Genomic DNA, 21,326 nt, shown 5'->3' with positions numbered 1-21,326 from the left:
CTTGAACTTAGCCGATTTGATGAATTCATCATCCTTTATGAATTGTTGGGCCTAAATGATCCTATAATCCAACCTTTCTATTGCTAGTTCCAAGTCTATGAGTGTGCTCTTAGCTACATTAATTCTATCCTAGAGATATCTTTGCCTTAAGTTAGCAAAATACTGACTTTTGCCTAGTAAAATATGTATGGTCCTCTATTTCACCTTTGCAGGGATATGGACCACTTTTTGTCTCTTATTCCCTTTTGTGACCAATGATGCCTCAAGAGTGTTATCTTCCTCTATTTCTAGAGTCACATTAGGTTTAGGGTTGTTTGGGCACACCCTCTCTTCTTCTCCCACAGGTCTCTCTGGCATCTTGGCCATGATTTCAGCATGTTAAGTGATCATCTTCCTAATCCTATGAGGATAAGGATATCTATAGAAAATCCCTTGAAATTGTGATTAGTTCTCTTCATCTCCCTCTCCACTCTCAAAACATCATCCAACTTTTCCAGTTTATTAGCTACCTCACCCTGTATAACTATATTTGGAATAACATCCTCATGTGGTAGCTCCTAGGTGCCAGGCAACACATAGTTCCTTATTTCCTTAAGGGTTCCCTTCATCTAATTGGTAGTATCATACATCCTGTAGGGACCGATTGACAAGTTGTAGTGGTGGAGAAAATAATGGATTTGATCAAGGGCTGCACATTGAAACATCTACACAAGAAAGCAACTTTATGCACTTTAGTCCCTAGATACTCCCTATTGACCATCAACAACTGCCATATGAATTCAATTATACCTAACACAGGGGGAATAAACTTTGGTAATATTTGGGGTGGCGGGAGACAACCATAAACTCTCATCAAGGAAAAAATTGGAAACAAGAAAATGTCCCCCCAATTATGGTCTAATATTTTACCCTCAGGAAGAAAGGTTGGTTTAAATAGACTTTTCAAAATCGTAGGTGCCCTAGAATAACCTAGATCTATCATTCTTATTATCACAGTACTAAAATTATTAAAGAATGAAACAAAATCATAAAAATGATAATTATTTTCCCATACCTGTGTCCATAGTTGAACTGGTAGCTCTCCATTTGCATTAGTGGTATGATCAATGAAATCAAGGTTTTTGTACCCCATATTTTTGTATAAGATCAAGTGCATCAGTAGTGAATAGTGATGGAGCTTGAAATCTTTCAACTCTCCACTCTGAGCCAGGGAAATGTTTTCCTTTATCACCTCCAAAATGTATTCAACATAATCATACTCCCCCCCATGGTAGGAGTCTTGCACATCTTTGGTAATAATAAATTCAACACCATACCCCATATAAGTTCCATCTTTTCCAACCACCTTCTAGACACCATATACTATTTTCACAAAGTAAGTTTTAAACTTGTCTAAAAGCATCATTTTTTCCACCTTCTTAAGGTAATCACCCACACTCTTTAAATCCATAGGGATATTTTTTAGCATAGACTTTCTAGTGTAGGCCTTGGTATTTCTCTCAAATTTCTTTTGCAAATCCTCCAAATCTATAGGCTAGCCCATGGCTCCATCCAATCCAAAAGCTTCAATGAATGAAGCATGGTCAAGTATATAGAGGATAGTTCCATCTCTCCTATGGAAGGATTTGGTGGTTGGATTTTATGATGTAATTAGGGCCTTCACCAAGTCTACATTGAAAAAAACCTCTGAAAAGATCAACTTTGCCAGGTTCTTCCATGGATTACACACCGGGATCTTCTTCTCCCTATTATGATAAAAACATTTGAATAGCTCAGATTCTATGACTCAAGGGCATGTAGCATCTCTACACAAACCATATGGGTTGACAAAAGCATGGTCATCTGTAGCATTAGTGTTTGAGGAACCAAGGAAAAGGTTAATCCATTCTTCGACAAACCTATTAGGTTTTCTTTGTCACATTTTCCCTCCCTTAGAAGTCAAAGTTTCTACCACTTCCATGTCTAACACTTGAATTTCTTCCTCCTTATCAAACATCTTGAAAGTATGCTAGAAAACACTATATGAACTTCGCTCTCAGGCGTTAAAAACTCTACAACTACTCAAAATCTCTTTCTCTATAAATGGTAAACTGTAACTGATTGATAGGATGTCTTTATATCTTGATGTATATTATCAATATTGATCTTTACATTGATGCTCAGCATGCTCCATCCATAAAATCAGCTTATTCTATCACCTCAGGGGAGCATCATCATTATTATCTAACATTGCACTTTCTTTTCATTGGTTAAATCTCATTGGTCAAGAATCCTTTGTCATTTCCAATTCAAAAAAATAGAAACAAAATGACAACTTAGGGTTTACAGTTCTAAAAATTGACCCTAGAGTCAAAACCCTCATAATATCTCAGGCAGGGAAGAGATGTCCTTCGATCTTACAATCTCCTGAAGTGACACAAGCAAAGGATGAATAACTAGGGCCAAAGGCTCACCCAGCTATCCAAATCTTTTTGCAAGAGTTAAAACAATGAAAAAAAACATGAGGAACAACAACCAAAGGAGGAAGAAGGGAGAAATACTTTTATTGATTCATCAAAACATCTTCATACATGCCTAGCTAGAAGACCTTTTGGTTATTGCTAATTACAAATACATTCACATTCAAAGATCCAACAAAAAAATTGCACTTTTAGTTTTGCTCTCTAGAATTCCTCTCCCCAAATCCTTGCCCAACTCTAATCCTACACACTCTATATATACTTGCCAAAATGGCTTACAGATCATTCTATAACATTACATAAGAGGAAGGCTAACCCAACAATGGTTTGGACAAATCCCAAGAAAATATCTTACCATAAATGTTGGGATCAAAATAAATCTTGCAAGTTAGCTCATAGAAATCATGTCCAAATGTTGACACTCAGCATAAATAGGAAAACTTGACACATGAAGGGTCACTCGACACACACTAGGTAACTCAACACATGAAGAGTCACTTGGCATACACTGGGTAACTCGACACATGAAGGAAGTGCTACAATAACTCGGCACCAACTGAGTGCTACAGTAACTTGGCACCAACTGAGTGTTATAGTAACTCAGCACCAACAGAGTACTATAGTAACTCGGCACCAACTAAGTGCTATAGTAACTCAGCACTAATTAAATGCTATAGTAACTCGGCACCAACTAAGTGCTACAATAACTTAGCACCAATTAGTAGAATGAACAAAAATGAGTAGGATAACAAGGCAACCCAGGATGCTCCTACATTAGACAACCAAGGTTGAAAGAAATGATTATCCTAAATCATTGAGATATCACAATCTAAGTTGAATGCAACTCAAATTGAGAAATCCATGAAGCATCTTCAATAGGCTTGTTCTTCCACTTTACCAAATATTCATAGTAATCTTTTCCTCTTGTTCTCTTGCCAACTCTCTGATCCAATATCTATTCACCTTCTAAAATTTTCTTCTTAGGATAATATTTTGATACAACAACTTCATCATCTGACTCATGATACTTATACAAATCAGCAATATTGAATATAGGAGATATATCCATGTCATCAGGTAACTCAACTTCATAAGCATTACCAATGTCAAGCTTCTTCAAGATCTTACAAGGTCCAAATTTCTTCATCTTTAGCTTACTGTATGTTCCAACTGGGAATCTTCCTTTCTTCAGATGAACCATCACCTAATCACCAACTTGAAAATCATGATGTCTTCTAGACTGATCAACATTCTCCTTATACTTCTGATTACTTTGTTCCAACCTCAACTTCACTTCCTTATGCAAAGGCTCCATAAAATAAAAAAATTCTTCTCCTGCAGCGCTTGTCTTTTCTTCACTAGCAACATCTCTCAAATATGATATACCTCTATGATGCATTCTAGTAACAATATCAAAAGGTGTCTTCCCTATACTCCTATTTATAGAATTGTTATATGCAAATTCAACTTGTGCCAATACCATCTCCCAATTACTTGGCTTATTCCCAACTAAACATCTCAACAAATTACCCAAGCTTCTATTCACAACCTCTGTCTGTCCATCTATTTGTCGATGGAAGGTAGAACTAAACTTTAATTCAGTACCCATCTTCTTCCACAAAGTCTTCCAAAAATAACCAACAAACTTACTATCTCTATCAGAAATAATGCTTCTTGGTAATCCATGCAATCTCACAATCTCTTTAAAGAAAAGTTTAGCAACATGCTTAGCATCTAATGTCTTCTTACATGGTATGAAATGAGCCATCTTAGAAAATCTATCCACTACAAAAAATATGGAATCATACCCCTTTACTATCTTAGGTAATCCAAGAACAAAATCCATACTGATGTCACTCCAAGGTTTCTTAGGAATAGTAATAGGTGTATACAAACTAGTATTTTGACTCACCCCTTTTGTAACTTGACAAACTCCACAACTCTTTACAAATTTCTAAACATCCTTATACATTTGTGGCCAATAATACTTCTCTTTTAGCAAACTCAATATCTTATCAATTCCAAAATGTCCAGCTAATCAACCACTATGCTTTTCCTTAATCGGATTCAACCTCATAGAACTTCCAGGAATACACAACTGAATACCTTTGAATAACATACCTTCTTGAATAAAATATTCATTATACTTACTTATGTGATATGTCAAATTTGGTGCTCTACACTCTCTCTATGCCTCATAAAAATCAAGATCAACATCATACAACTCTTTCATTTCATCAAAACCAAGAACTTCAACCTTCATTTCAATCAACAAGGAACATCTTCTACTTAATGCATTAGCAACTCTATTAGTAACTCTACTCTTATGCTTGATCAAAAATGTAAAACTCTGCAAGTACTCAACCCACTTCATATGTCTTTGATTCAATTTATGTTGACTTTCCAAGTATTGTAAAACTTTATGATCAATATACAATACAAACTCTTTAGGAATCAAATAATGTCTCCACTTCTTCAATGCTTGGACAATAGCATAAAATTCTTGATCATACACAAAATATTTCCATTTAGCATCGTTCAACTTTTCACTAAAGAAAGCAATGGGTTTACCTTCTTGACTTAATACAACTCCTATTGCATTACCACTTGCATCACATTCAACTTGAAATACTTTGTTGAAATTAGGCAAAGCCAATACAAGTAATTCAAAAACCTTTTTTTTCAAAGTCTCAAAAATCTTATTAGCTCCATGTGTCCACTTGAATTCCATTTTATCTCCCCTCATTGTTTCAGTCATAACATTACAAACAACACTAAAATTCTCTATAAACTTTCTGTAAAAACTAGCCAAACCATGAAATGATCTTACCTCACCCACATTCTCAGGTGTAGGCCATTCCAAAATTGCTTTAAAATTCTTAGGATCCATATTTAATCCATAAGCTAAAATCATAAATCTCAAATACACAATCTCCTCTTGCATGAAAGAACACTTTTCCAAATTAATCAACAACTTTTCCTCTTTCAACCTTTGCAATACTTGTCTAATATGCTCAAGATGTTCTTCCTTAGTCTTACTGAATATCAGAATATCATCCAAATAAACAATCACAAACTTACCCAAAAATCTTTTTAGAACTTCATTCATCAACCTCATGAAAGCACTAGATACATTAGTCAAACCAAAAGCCATAACCAACCATTCATACAAACCATCTTTTGTCTTGCAAGTAGTCTTCCATTCATCACCTTCTTTGATTATGATTTGATGATAGCCACTCTTCAAATCAATCTTGGTAAAATACTTTTCTCCACTCAAACAATCCATTATGTCATCCATCCTTGGCATAGGAAACATATGTTTCACTGTTATCTTGCTAATAGCTCTGGAATCAGTACACATTCTTCATTCTCCGTTCTTTTTGGGTGCTAATACAGTAGGTACAACACATGGACTCAAGCTTTCTCTAATCAAACCTTTCTGCAACAGCTCATGCACTTGTCTACTAAGTTCTTTATTCTCTATAGGTGTCAATCTATATGGTGCTTTGTTTGGCAAACTAGCTCCAGGAATTAGATCCATACATTGACTTATGGTTCTTACTAGAAGTAAACCATCAAGAATATCATTAGCAATAATTTCTTTATACTCATTCAATGATTCTGTAATTTCTACTAGTACTCAGCTATCACTATCTATTGTCACTTAGTCACTACCAGCTTCTACCACTCATTCATTACTACCAACACTCGGTCCTTAAGGAAGTATGGAAAAATAGACTTGATTCTTCTTACTTCCTTTTCAAATTGTTTTCCATTGACCATGCAAACTTTTATTGCAGTACAATTGACCACATCTGGACTTTCAATCAAAGGAAACAATATTTGTTTCTTTCCATTCACCCAAAGAGTATATATATTCAATCTTCCATCATGTACAACACATTGATCATATTGCCAAGGTATACCCAACAAAATATGACAATAATCCATGGGCATAAAATCATACAAAACTTCATCAAAGTAATGTCCAATTTTGAACTTCACAAGGCATTAATCGCTTACCAATATCTTATGCTCATCTTTGATCCACGAAACATGATAGGGTTTAGGATGCTTCAGCCTTTGCAATTGCAACTTTGTCACTAACTCTTCTAATGCTGGATTTGTAGAACTTCCACTTTCAATTATCACTTTGTAGCATTTTGCGGCCATCTTACATCTTGTCTTGAAAAGACTTCTCCTTAAAATAGGTTCCTCGTCACTTCCCTTATTACATAAGGTTCTTCTCACCATCAAATTTTGTCCAACCTTAAGTCCACTTGGTGAACCCTCATCATCTCCTTGAATCACAAAATTTCTATTACCTTGCCCACTTTCAAAGGATCTACATTCAAAAGATCTATGTCCCTCTTTACCACATCTGAAACAATTACCATGAAATCCACCTCTAGAATAAGAATTACCTCTTCCTTGATAAGAATTGGTACCTCCTCAATAAGAATTGCCACTTTTCCATTTGATCTTTCCTTTTTCATCATTCTTCCATTTAGATTTTCCTTTATCCTGCACAAAACTTTCAGATCTACCACCTTCACCATAAGATCTATCTTTGCCTCTCTGGAATCTACCACCTCTACCTCTTTTTCTTTGTTAATGCTTCTCTGTCAAGATCTCCTTAGCTTTCAAGGCATATTGATATGCTTCTTCTACACTTTCAACTTCACAAAAAACATTTCATCTTGTATTCCAGATCTCAATCCATTAATGTACCTTGCAATTTTCTCAACATCATCATCCACATGTCCAGATCTAATCTCCAATCTATAGAACTCCTCGATATATTCTTTCATAGTCATGTTCTTTTTTTTCAAATTTTACATCTTTCTCAACAAGCTAACTTGGAAATCAGTAGGGAGGAATTTGTTCTTTACCTTGTTCACCATCTTTGGCCATGTTCTGATCTTCTCCTTTCCTCTCCTTTGTCTATCAGTTTGCAAGTGCTCCCACCATAGTGATGCATGACCTTTCGACATAGTGATTGCAATCTTCACCTTTCTATTATCAGGAGTTTTTTCATACTCAAAGAACTTCTCCATATCAGAGATCAAATCCAACACATCATTGGTATCCAATTTTCCATCATAAGGAACAACTTCTATAGCAGGCTTTGAATTTTCCCTAGATAACACTCGCAACAATCTTTCCTCATCTTGATCTTCTTCAAGTTCTAGATTATGGTTTTTTGTTGCTAGTTCATCATCACTTACATCATCTAGATGTGCTCCTCTCCTTTCGGCTATCTCCACAACATCTAGCCTAGCTATAATTTATCTCAACTGATCCAATATAGCATCATCAACATTTCTTCTACCATGAACCATCTTTATAAATAAGGTTCCTACAAGATCAAAACCATCCGCAAGTTTTAGGTCAAATCTGTAGATCTTCCACCCTACAACCAAATCCAAATCACGGTTCTACATGATCCAATCTCCATAAGGATGAACCTCAAGCTTTGATACCAACTAACATAGGCAAAGGATAAATAACTAGGGCCAAAGGCTCACCCAACTATCTAAGCCTTTCTACAAGAGTTAACAAAATGGAAGAAAATACAAGGAACAACAACCAAAGGATGAAGAAGAGAGAAATACTTTTATTGATTCATCAAAACATCTTCATACATGCCCAGCTATAAGGCCTTCTAGGTTACGACCAATTAGAAACACATTCACATTCAAAGATCCAACAACAAATTCACACTTTTAGTTCTACTCTCCAGAATTTGTCTTCCCAAAAACTTGCCTAAATCTAAGCCTAAACACTCTATATATACTTGCCAAAATGGCTTACACATCATTCTAGAACATTACATAAGAGGAAGGTTGACCCAAAAATGGTCTGAAAAAATTCCAAGAAAAGATCTTAACATAAATGTCATGATTGAAATAAATCTTACAAGTCAGCTCGTAGAAATCAAGTCCAAATGTTGACACTTGACATAAATAGGAAAAGTCAACACATGAAGGGTCACTTAGTATAAACTGGGTAACTCAGCACATGAAGAGTCACTTGGCATACACTAGGTAACTCAGTACATGAAGGAAGTGCTATAGTAACTTAGCACTAGTTGAGTGTGATAGTAACTTGGCACCAACTGAGTGCTACAATAACTCAACACCAACTAAGTGCTACAATAACTGGCACCAACTAAGTGCTTCAGTAACTTGGCACCAAGTGCTATAGTAACTTGGCACCAACTAAGTACTATAGTAAATCAACACCAACTGAGTGCTACAATAACTCAGCACCAAGTGCTATAATAACTCAACACCAACTTAGTGCCACAGTAACTCGGCACCAATTGAATCCTACAATAACTCAGCACCAACTAATAGAATAAACAAAAACGAGTAGGATAACAAGGCAACCCAAGATGCTCCTACATCATGAAGTAAAAAACCCTTATCGCATTATCACAAGGCTTGGAAAAAGTCTCTACGATCTCATGATTTACTGGCTACTGTGGCATTAAAGCTTTCCTTTAAAATCTTTATGATCTCATGACATGAAATTTATACTGCATAGTATAATATCTCATGTTTCCCTCGAAACCCATACGATAATACCAGAAATTGTTACTTCTCTTTCCCATAGCATCATGGGCTTTATATTTTACTTTTACAATCTCACAACACAATCCTCTTTGTAGCATTGTAGCACTTTATCCATTGGCTTGAGATCTTACAATACAATATTCATCATAAGATCAAAGATCACACTATGCTGCATTAAAATATAACTTATGTAAAATAAGTTCCTAGCCCCATCAATCCAACTAAGCATCCACTAGGTGTATGTTTTACAATTGACTAATCAAGATCGAATACCCGTCACTTTTTTGAAACTGTACTTCCACTAAGCCTTGTCACTTGTCACCTTATGATCTTACAATCATAAGTACCCTGTAGCATTGTAGCATTCTTAATCTCACTTTTCAATCTTATGGCCAGGGCCCCATTGTAATATCTTACAACTTTTCAAAGACCTTCTTGATGTCTTGATCACCTTCTTTGTTGTAACATCACATACCAGACATAGAACCTCTTCAACATGACATGTGACCATATGATACAAAGAGAATCATAAGATCAAGCATTTTAACTTTCTTATCTACAATACTAAGACACACTACATATCTTAAGATCGGGGAACAAAAAAACATTACGCTATGATCCTCCGCTAACCCTTATGTCATAGCATCATAAGAGATGATGTAAAAGACAAATATACTCCCACTTAGATATAAAACCTAGGGTAAGGGCTATACATTGATTTTTATGAAATTTCTTGTAAGATAGGATGAGAACATAACCCTTAGGGCATCATTTTTCACACTAGGGCAAGGAAAAATAACTGGATTAGGGAAAAAATACCATGTTTAGGGCTATCCTCTAAAAATGAAAATTGATAACACATAAACCCTAATATCACAACGCTTTTTAAAAGAATATTTCACCATAAAATTTTGCAAATTTAAGTTGAGTGAAAATAGGGGCTATCACTCTTAACAAACAAGCATTCATTCACATTATACCATTAATAAAAATATGATAGTATAATAACCATGGACAATCACATACCATAATCATTCATTTTATATAACATATATATCATAATTAAGTGAAAACATTGTCCACACATTAAAGTTTGATGGAAGTAATGAATAGGATAAAGAAGCTAGAATAGTACCAATTGCAAGACTCGTAACTTCCCTCATTACACTTTTAGTTGTCCTCACACAAAAAAGGGCCTAAGATTAAACTATACCACATCAAATCTATAGCCTATGAATTTTTACTTAGTACCTTTTTATTGATTTTAATTATTTTATTGTCTTGGTTTGAGTATAATTTTTTTAAGAGTTTCAATGTTTTCCATCTCATCATCAACATCTTCTACCTCGTCCCCTACATCATCATTTTCATGGTCCTACCAATAGACAACTTAACTAAGAACATTTGAAACTTCATATCAAGCACTACTATTATTTCAAGCTTACATGGAATAAATGAAATCAATCATTACCTCATGTTGATGTCTAGAAAATAAGCAGGCATTTAGTATTTATTAGTTTATCTAAAACAAAACTTATAAAAGTTGAACTAGACTTATAGTAAGCAGCATATCATTTTTAGAAAAGTCATATTCTAAAGCAATATCTCAAAGTCCTCTTCCTATCACCTGTATCTCCTACCTAGTCAAAACCCACAATTGCCTTCAACATCAATTCATTATTCCCTAAATATCTCATACCAAAATGTATTGTGTCCTTCAATCACAATAACTCATTGTACCTACCTTGACTATTTCAAAGACTATTTCTAACATGACTAATATTGGTGTGTATTGTATGTCAAAATGAGAAATAGTATGGCATGTTCTTTGTAACAAAACATATTATAGTTGTTTGGGGGAAGAGATCATTAAAATGAGCTATCTTCTTTGTAAAAACCACTCATTTGGAAGATATCAATTTAGGAACTGGCATGGTAATGGGTTCTGAAAGACCATCTAGCTATAATGAATTCCCTTTCTTTGGCAAGAAAGATCTAAGTTAACTTGTATTGGCACCTCCAACCTTTACCTCAGAGATTTGACAACTTCTAAAGCTAAACCAAACAATGGATATATGGTGACATGATGGAGTTTGGTGCTAAGACAAACATGTTGGCTCCAATTTCCTATATAGTAAAATAAAATTAGAACACCCATTATTTAGCATAGTAATATAGGATATCATTTTTTAGAAAACTCTTTCCATTATAAAATAATCAAGAAGAAGAGAAAGGTCAAATCAACCAATGAATTAAAAAATAATGATTCAAAAAAGATGCAAAAATATGATGTTGTAACATGCAGTAGGATACAATTAATATTGGTAAACATTTTACTTGTAATCTTGAGTTATGTGGTGCAACACAAACAATGATTCCATGATCTTAGGTCGTAAAAGGTTATGGCAGTTTGCATATCTAATTATTATGTCATCTAGGAACTTAGAACTTTTATTCCCTCCTTGTAATCCATCTTCATAAAATTCTTTATCAAAAGTTTCAAATTCATAATTATACCCTCAAAACATGAGTAGTAAGAAAAATAATAAGATGTATTTGATGCAGGTTATTAATTCCTCCAAAGTAGCTCACCTATGTATGAAAATGTACAATTTCTGGTACCAAGTTAGCAAGTTGTTGTTATAGAATACATCTCATAATAAGTCTTAATGAAGTTGTTGATGAAGATAAAGAGGAAGCAAAGCTTGATGAAGAAAGAATGATACTAGTTGGTACCATTTTATGTCCCTTGAAGATTGGGCAAAAAAAATTCACAAGGACAATCAAGGCTAAGAATAACAAGGTAGAAACCAAGGGCCTATTTGGTAGTAGGAATTCGATGGGAATAGGAAAATTTGACTGTTGGAATTTGGAAATTCAGTAAATGGTTGTAAAAGCAAAAAGTAGAATTGGAATTTATTAATTCTAAATTAAGACCAAAATGAGCATTACAAACTTCCCACTTAAAAGGTGGAATAGGAATAAACTATTCCTATTCCATTTTTTAAAAACCAAAATTAATATGTGGCCAAGTCTGCCTGCATGAGATAAACTTTTGGTGGGATGTGAATTCATGTTTAAGGCTTCCTATATTTTTCATGGTCTTGCCTATGAAGTTCCTGTTTATCGTGGAAGTAGAACATGAAATCGATCCAACTAAAAATTACAACATCTATGCAATGTTTGAGCACAGGATTTGAGTATATACTTCATGGTTCCTCTATACATGGAGCTCTAGTTGTTGGTGGTGCACTTTTCCCTGGAGGTACTAATCTTTCTTGACCATTTGACATTTTTTTGGATGGAGGTAGTAGCAACTTGTCACCTCATGGGTGTTGCAAGAATGGGCTATACTCACATAAAAAAAGAAGAAAAAGAGAGTAGCAGACACATAACATTGAATAATGTACATCAATCAGTCCCATGGTTGTTGCTTAATAAAGAAAAAAAACAAACATATCACCCAACCCTATCACATATCTTTTTGTCGACTCACCAGTTGTTGAGTCGACTAGAGATTTCATTTCTTAGAAATGTGAAGCGATGTCATTAGCCATTATTGGAGAGTGGAGCTTAATAGGGACAAGGGTATGAGAGAGTGGTAGATATGGGTCTAGAGCTTGAGAGAGAGGCAATATTGGTATAAAATGCATCTAAATTCTAATTCCAGTTCTTGCAACCAAACATAGAAAATATCTTCCCACTCATCTTCCAGGTCAACCAAATAGGTCCAAGTGATATTCTAGAAATTATTATAAGAATGCATGAATTCCAGAACTGAGCTTATTCCAACATAGTTGATTTATGCATTCAGCAATGTCTCCAACCAAGAGGAGCCTAAGGGAATGATGAAAGGCCAAAAAAGATGGCGCAATGATAATGAGAAGTTTTTGATAGGGGTAGGGGTATCTAGGCTTGAGGAATCTAAAGATGAGGACAACATAAGAATTAAGAGTCATGTGAAAACTATTCCAAGCATGTGTATGGAGATAGCCTATACTAGTATGAAGGTATTGCTTTGGTTTTTGATACTAAGTATGATTGTGTTGCAAGTGTATCCTCATGTGGTACAGGTTTCTATCATGGTGGACTTTACAAGGTTGTGTCAAAGTCACATAGTTGCAGGGCTTTGTTACTTCTTTTTCTTTATAATAATTTGGTCATTAGATCCAAAGCACAAGAGGAAGAAACAAAGGTTTAGAAGAAAGGTACAAGGTATATACTTCCAAAAGGCATCTAAGAACATGACTAATCAACATCGACAACAAGATGCAACCATGGATAAGCGTGGAAAAGAAGAAGGTACATTCACAAGAACTTCAAGAAGACAAATGTACAAATGTTCTTGATCACTTGTCAATGTTTGTATTGTTTAGTATGGTGAACCTCAACATGTGTTGCTTGCAATTGCAAAGTTCAACTAATTTTTTTTTGAAATAAATAGCTCAGAATAGAGTAATAGAAAATGCTTCTACAATAGTATCTTACATCTAAAAGATAATAATCAATGCTTTTAAAAAAACATTTTATATCTAAAAAGACCATAAGTGATACTGAAATGTTCTCATTGATAATCATTTTAGTAGATATGTAAAATAGTTAAGGGAGTGTTGATATTTTTAAATTAGATTATAAAGACATGCTAGTACAAAAGAAGAGACAAATATTTTAGCCACATTTTAGGTACTATTTTTCAAATAGAGTCTCCTTGTTATTGAATATAAGTGGATGATAGAATTAAAAACATCAACAGACTTTAAGTTGAGAATTTGCAAATTATAGGTACAAGCTATAATGGAAAGTTAAAGCATCAGAAGCATTCCCTTTCAATGAGATAGTTGCTAAAGAAATCTATTGAAATGTTTAAAGAGAAAATATATTAGACATGCTTCAGTAGAGATTAAGATAAATAAGAGCACAAGACTAGCGCATGACTTCTACAATATGAGGCATGTGCACTCTTATTATCTACAAAAAATATACATCCCTAATGACCTCTAACTTGTCAATCCTCTCACTCCCTATACGATCAATTAAATGAAGGAATCCTCTTAGACTTTCTCCACAAGATAAGTTTGTCCCTTTTGGTGGAACTTAATATTTTAAAAATATTTTTTCTCCTTTTACCTACTTTCATTTCTTACCTTTGTATATCCTAGATCGATCTCTTTGTGTTTTGATAGAAAAATAACTATTTATCACTCAAGTCAAAGAATCCTATTATAGAATTGCACTCCTAGGGCTTACTTATCACATGGCAATATCCATTGATCGATCTAGGCCTTGGTCTTATTTGAATTCATGAAGATATTCTCATTTTTGAGATTATCTCTATAGCTATAGTGATGAGGCATCAAGTATCAAGGTATCTTTCAGCGATTACAGTTTGGGTAGCTTGAAGTAGGGTATGATATCGCTATAACATATAGTGACTAGATTCATAGTTGTGTAGAGAAGACTCATTATCGATATGGCAATGAGCGATGGAATTGAATTATCACTATATTTTATAGTGATATATCTCATTGGTGAGCAGAGGATATGGAATTTTAGTATAGCGATGAGTGATAAGTCTTCATATATCATTGTATGTTATAGAGATCATGGTCTATCGCTAGGAAATGAGAGCACAAAAAGGATATAGTGATTAGTGATGAAACTTAGATATTATTATAACTTATAGCAATGGATGTTGTAATATAAAAAGGGCATCACTATGAGTTGCAACAATAAGTTGAATGTGATCATTGATTGCATTTTGTGTTATGGAGATATAGCGATCAATGATGAGTTGTGAGATATCAGTATATGTTATAGTGATATTTCAAGTGCCAATATCAAAGGTTGAAGTTTTGATATCGCCATACCTAATAGCGAGAAGGTGTATCAGAAATCATAGATGAATCGTTTCTAGTATAGCGATATATCACATTAGCAAGTGAAGGATATGGAATTTTAGTATAGCGATGAGTGATAAGTCTTCATATATCATTGTATGTTATAATGATCATGATCTATTGTTGGATGGTGAGAGCACAACAAGGATATAGCAATTAGTGATGAAAATTGGAGATCGTTGTAACTTATAGTGATGGATGGTTGTATTATTTAAAGGGCATTGTTGTGAGTTGTGGTAATAAGTTGAATGTGATTGCTAATCACATTTTCTGTTATGGAGATATGGTGATCAATGGCTATATGTTATAGCAACATTTCAAGTGCCAATATCAAAGGCTGAAGTTTTGATATCACCATACCTAATAGGGAGAAGGTGTATCAAAGATCACAGATGAAGGGTTTCTAGTATAGTGATAAGTGATGGTGATATCACCATTGTTATAGCAATAGACATGAAGTTAAAAGTAATTTTTTATTTGTGAGAACAAGCTATATTGATCATAATTTCATATATTTATATCACTGAAAGTTGTAGCAATCAAATAGTTGAATATGTTTCATTAGGCACAAAAATAAGTAAATGAAATGACTTCTAACAGCTAGTTCATTTGCTACAATGATAAAAAATAACTTTATGTTTCAATTTGTGTGGAAAGTAATTGCATGCATACAATCTATTCAGTAATAAAAGAGAATCATTACTGGTTTGAGCTCACAAATTCTTAAAGGAAAATTGTGAGATTTTTGTTTGTATTCAATTTCTATAGAGAGTTTTACTCAAAGAAAGTTTCAGAAGGTGTTATGGAGAGAGTTCTACTTCTACATAGAAGAGGAAAGCCAAGAAAGTTAAAAAGGGTAAAGCTAATAAGAAGAAGAAATAAAATGATGAAGTGCCACCAAGGAAATTAAATGAAGACCTCATTGAATAGATGGCTTTTGCAAGTCCTAAGTCAAGAAGAAGCAAATTCACATCCCCAGACAAAATTAAAGACAAGTACAATAATATTAGAGATGTATGGACCAGGACTAGGGATTATGAGGAGAAATCAAAAGGCACTTATCTGTCATCCTTGGGAGATGAATTTAGGAAAATTGGTAGTGGAAAATATCTTTTTTAATGTGGAGTTACTTAAGGTCATTATAAGAAAATATAATGTTCAAGACATATGCATATAGAACAAGGATAGGGAAAAATTCATGGAGATATCTATTGATTCTCTAAATGAAGATTTTAGACTCACTGTCGGTCTAACTAAAAGGTTGTCATTCATAGATTAAAAAATGAGTATGAGAGGTCAGATATTCTCATATATGCAATGGAAATTGGTGTTGCACAAAATAGAAAAGGAGCCTCTAACTGCAACAGATGAACCTCTGTTCAAAATCAAATTGTTTAAGACATACTTAGACATGGCATACTAATCATGTGGACAAGTAGGAGGGATAGAAGCACTTGATTTGATGGAAATTGGGCCCATGGTGTTAGCATTGGGCGATTACGCAAAGTATGTTTTTGATAAAATTTAGACTTCTTTTGTTAATTTTGAAGATGTTGAGTACCCTACTTTTAAACAGTATTCCTTTCTTATGCATATGGTTTTATATTTTGGGCAAATGAGAGAATTATGGGGTGAGAGTTTAAAATTTAATTTGAGGGAGTCTAATGGGAAATGAAGCCTATTCAAATGTAGACACTAGTATGGGATTATAGGTTTAGTGCTTCTTGTTACCTTACATTTGAAGATCATTTTGTTCCACCTTTGTACACTTTGTTTGGACACTAGTCTTTTCCCTTCATTAGCTCTGATATTAAAAGATTTTTAAGACCTAGGGACAATGGGTTGGGAGTGAAAATAAAACACAATTGGGGAGACAGGTATGCATTTGATTACTTCACTTGTATTTGAGTATTTGGCTTTGAAGGAAGGCCATACAGATTACCAGCATCAATGCTTGATAGAATTGCATATCTAGAAATCGTAAGGCAAATGTCTAAATATAGCAAACAACATTTCAGAGGTAAACAAAGAAAGGAAACTTTCCTTCCAGCAACTTTATCTTTTTGAGACTTTATCATTTATGCAACTAGGTCATATGACAAGATTGGAGAGAAATTGCAAAATGAATATCACATGTACACCATGGTTTCATAGAGTAATTATGATCCACAAGGATACATTCATGCCTGCAAGAAATCTTAGAAATTGAGTGATTGTATTCACCAAGGCATTGAATATGACGAAGGTTTCAAGAATTTGGAGTGGGAAGAAGTACTTCAAAAGATTAGATTAAGTTCCAGTTGTATGCTCATTGTAATCTAATTGAACTTTTATATCAATTTATCTTGTATAGAGAATGCAACAAAATATATTGCAAGTTGCATTTTTGAAATTAAAGTATTAAATATAAATGTATACTTCCATATCTATACTTAGAGAAACATTAACTATAGTAAGACATGAGAACAGTAATAAATCATCAAATAATAAACACAAATAGAAAAAAAAGAAGAAAAAAAGTATTACCCTGTAAAAATAATTCCTTTTATATATGAAACATGGTAGATAGCCTTCCTCCATTCCTCTAGTGTTTGTGGCTCAATATTTCTAATGTGCTGATGCATTTGGAAGGATTGAGAAAACACCCCATTTTCATCTCTCAACTCCATAAAATATTGGTATTATGGGTGCTCCACTTTTGACAATCATCTATAGTCCTCTCAAGCACCAAATGCATCCTGCAAGTTAATAGAAAATATGACAACATGTACAGATGTTGAGTGAATGGCTTCCTCTATTGATCGAGGTATGTTGTTATGAGAAATATCTAATTGGCTTCAACTGTGTTAACTATCTTCGAGATTTCTATGCAAAATAGTTTTAATCCATAATCAACAAATTTTGTGTCATAACAATTGGCCCCAAATGGCTCCTCCATGGGCATTGAGAAATAAAAAGGCCAATATGTTATATCACTTCCCTTAAACAACTTCCACAACAGAGGAAGATGATCTTGTAAATTCTATGGAGACAAGATAACTTGCTATTAGACAAGTGAATTTTATTAATGGTGTGTCAAGTTACCTACCTAATTTCTCTACAAGACCATATATGCCTTCATCAAGCATCATGTACATGCTACTATAAACTTTAATAAACAAATAACATTTAGGAACTTATTGCATTGGACATTGTTGCCTTCTTTCGGCCTCTTCCATCATTCACTAGCTTGTAATCTTTTGCATCATTCTTCTCATTAGCACTCCCTCTTCTCTTGTAACCCCTACCAACACCTCTTACCTTAGACTAGGGAACTTTTGCATCACCATTCTCATTTGAGACCTGCTTTTCCACAATAGAATTAGAAGACTAGTATGCAACAACTACGATAATTATTTTAAAATTTTTAAAAAAAATTTTAAAAAAGTCAAAATCTTCACCTCATCTTCCAATACTAATATTGGTGAATCAACATCTCCTTCAACCTTGGCAGCCACAACATTAAACATTTTCAAAATCTTCATGATGAAATGGAATTTAAACCCAAAACAATCAAAACAAGGCAAAATTACAACCATCAAAATATGGGGTTTCTACTTTGGTTATGGAATAAACCAACAAAATGAATGCACATGCAACGTTTCAGCTATGATTAATCATGAAGGACTAGAAAAGAGTTATCACCTCTGAGGAAATATCAACCTTATCAAATGGAAGAGATATAGGTGTAGAACAATTTAGGTTTCCACAAACTGAATTGGAATCCCTTGAAGATGATACATCCAACTTTAGGTGCATGGAACTCAAAGATTCATACCTATACTATAGAGTATCATCCCATCATTCTAGAGCTACAATGAATGAAATTGATTAATTAATGAAGGTATGTTAGTTTGAGCTTCACTTGGTTTTGAGAATACTTTAATATTCTCTACTTGACAAAGCCAACCACAAGAAGGTGTAAGCTCATCTACCCTACCACCTCCCCCCCCCCCCCCCCCTCAAATCATAAGTCTAAATTCCCCATTATCATCTAATTGCATACTTCATTCATTCATTCATCCATTTATCAACTATAATATTCAATCAATACAATCACATAAGATTCATTAATATGATATAAAATTCATTAATACACAATACTAATCAAGACTTCATTAACACATAACAATATTCAATAAAATGACATAAAAATCAATATTAATATGCAACATTCATAGACAATTATTTAAACAACATTCTTTCATTATCCGACAAAGTTTATCAAACAAGGTTTATCAAAGAGCATTTTTTAAAATTCATTTCTTCTTCTTTTTTTTCTTAGCTTTCTTAAGGCTGATAGGAGCATTGATATCTTCCTAATTATCCTCCTCTTGTGGCACATGTAATGTCAAATTATGATGCTTCCTCCTATTTTGAGGAGCACAAGGTTACTGCACTAAAGGGGGTTTTGTTGCAATAATAAGTCAATGGATTAAATTGGCACACTCTTTTTTTTTCTTTTTCTGTTATAAGTATTTCATTAACTAGTAGAACATAACATGCATTTTTCTTACTTGATAATACCACATCATGTCCAATAATATTTTTATCCGCCACCACCTCAACATGCTAAACACTTCAAACATGCTTCACTCCTTCACCATGATGTTCAACATGCTCTAACATATTTTAAAAAAAAGGTTACACGTCAAATTGTAATTGAAGATGTTAAACTGCATTCATAATTGCATAATTAATTTCCAATAGAAAACTAATATCTCCACCACTATGATGCACATCGTGGCCTTCATCACGTGCAGGTTCTATGATAGGATTTGAAGGCTACAGTGAAATGTTGTGTGCATTATTATGCAGTCAATTTATGTTGGAAACTAACACCAAAAAAGAAATTTCTCAACTATTCAATTTGACTTACATTTCATTTGACCAATTTACCTATGTCTCATTTGGTGCACCAGATTCTTGGGTATGGCTTTCAGATTCCTGGTGTAGGTGTGCATCCATGACTTTATATAACCTTCTGTCAAGGTAATTTTTTATCTTCATCTATGGGCTCTACATTGAATTCTATGCCTTGTATTTTTTTTCTTAATATCATCATTTTTACATGTATGATTTGATTAAACAAATTTTTTTGCAACATTATATTTTAAAAAATTATGTGAAATTCCATTGCTACTATGTACAAGTTGACACAGTGTTGGTAAAAAAATTTGTTCTTCTTTGATTATGACTCTTGAATGCCCAAATTAGGAACAATATTTGATTACAAATAGTTAAAAAGCCATTTATGAGTAGATTGGCTTTTCTCTGAATTGATAGGTATAGCTCCCTATGGTAGATTTGCAATGAATCATGTTTTGTTTCTAAAACTAAACAGGGGTACGTTCTTAACCTGAGAATAGAAGAGGTAAACCAAGCTAGACCTAAAGAGAATCCAACTCAAGTGAAAGGATTTTTGAAGAATTGATTATTTTTATGAACTCACACATCCTATGAACTCATAAAGATTAAAAGTATATTTATAAATAATGAACTTAGTTAATTTTAATCTGTACTATAGTTAGCTTAATAGGAAAAATGTTTTAAAGATCTCTCTTTGAACATACAGTGACACTACTTATCACATTCTATTCACTGCTTTGAAATAGAGAAGCAAAACTTTGTTCTTCCGTTGCTTCAATCAAAACAAAGAGAAAACATAAAACTATAACTAACAGTAATGGAACAGAAAATAATTGATACAAAAATACCATTAATTATCTCTACAACATCAAGTATTTCACACCAAAAATTTGCTGACCCTTTATTAATCTTTCAATCTCATACATATATGATTTTGAGATGACAATTACAATGGAAGTTCAATCGGTTCATCTTCCCAAAAATGATAAATGGCAAGGCACCAATTTGTCATACTACAATAATTACATATGAAAACAAAAAAAATGAGGTAATATGTGAATCACTTTGACTTCTTCCCCTTTTTTTCTTTTTCTCTATAGGCCTTAGTGACAACTATGATTGGGATGAGTTCTTCATGCCTCGACACATGTATATTGGTTTATCTCAAGAGTCATTTGGAATGTTCTTTGGCCAACTCCTTCACAACATTCAATTGATTTGGTAGTTCCTCCATGGCCATGTGTATGCATCTGCTTAGTGTTTGGAGTCTAGCAACCCTATTTTGACTACTGGAAGATACACTAGATAGACTATCCAAGAATTTGGAGAAATTCTCCTTCATGATGTTTATCTTGATGAGTACTTTTCCTTGGCCACTAGTCTATGAATCTATATGTAGCCCCTTCATGAGTTTGAATCCTCTGTCTTGGGTCTTCTTCACTTTATCCTCTATTTCTTTAAGCCCTTTCTCTACTAACAAG

Source organism: Cupressus sempervirens, chromosome 1 (genome assembly GCF_028749045.1).
Source record: "Cupressus sempervirens isolate cs-2001-9-10 chromosome 1, ASM2874904v1, whole genome shotgun sequence".
Lineage (NCBI taxonomy): Eukaryota > Viridiplantae > Streptophyta > Pinopsida > Cupressales > Cupressaceae > Cupressus > Cupressus sempervirens.
This window is presented reverse-complemented; position numbering follows the sequence as displayed.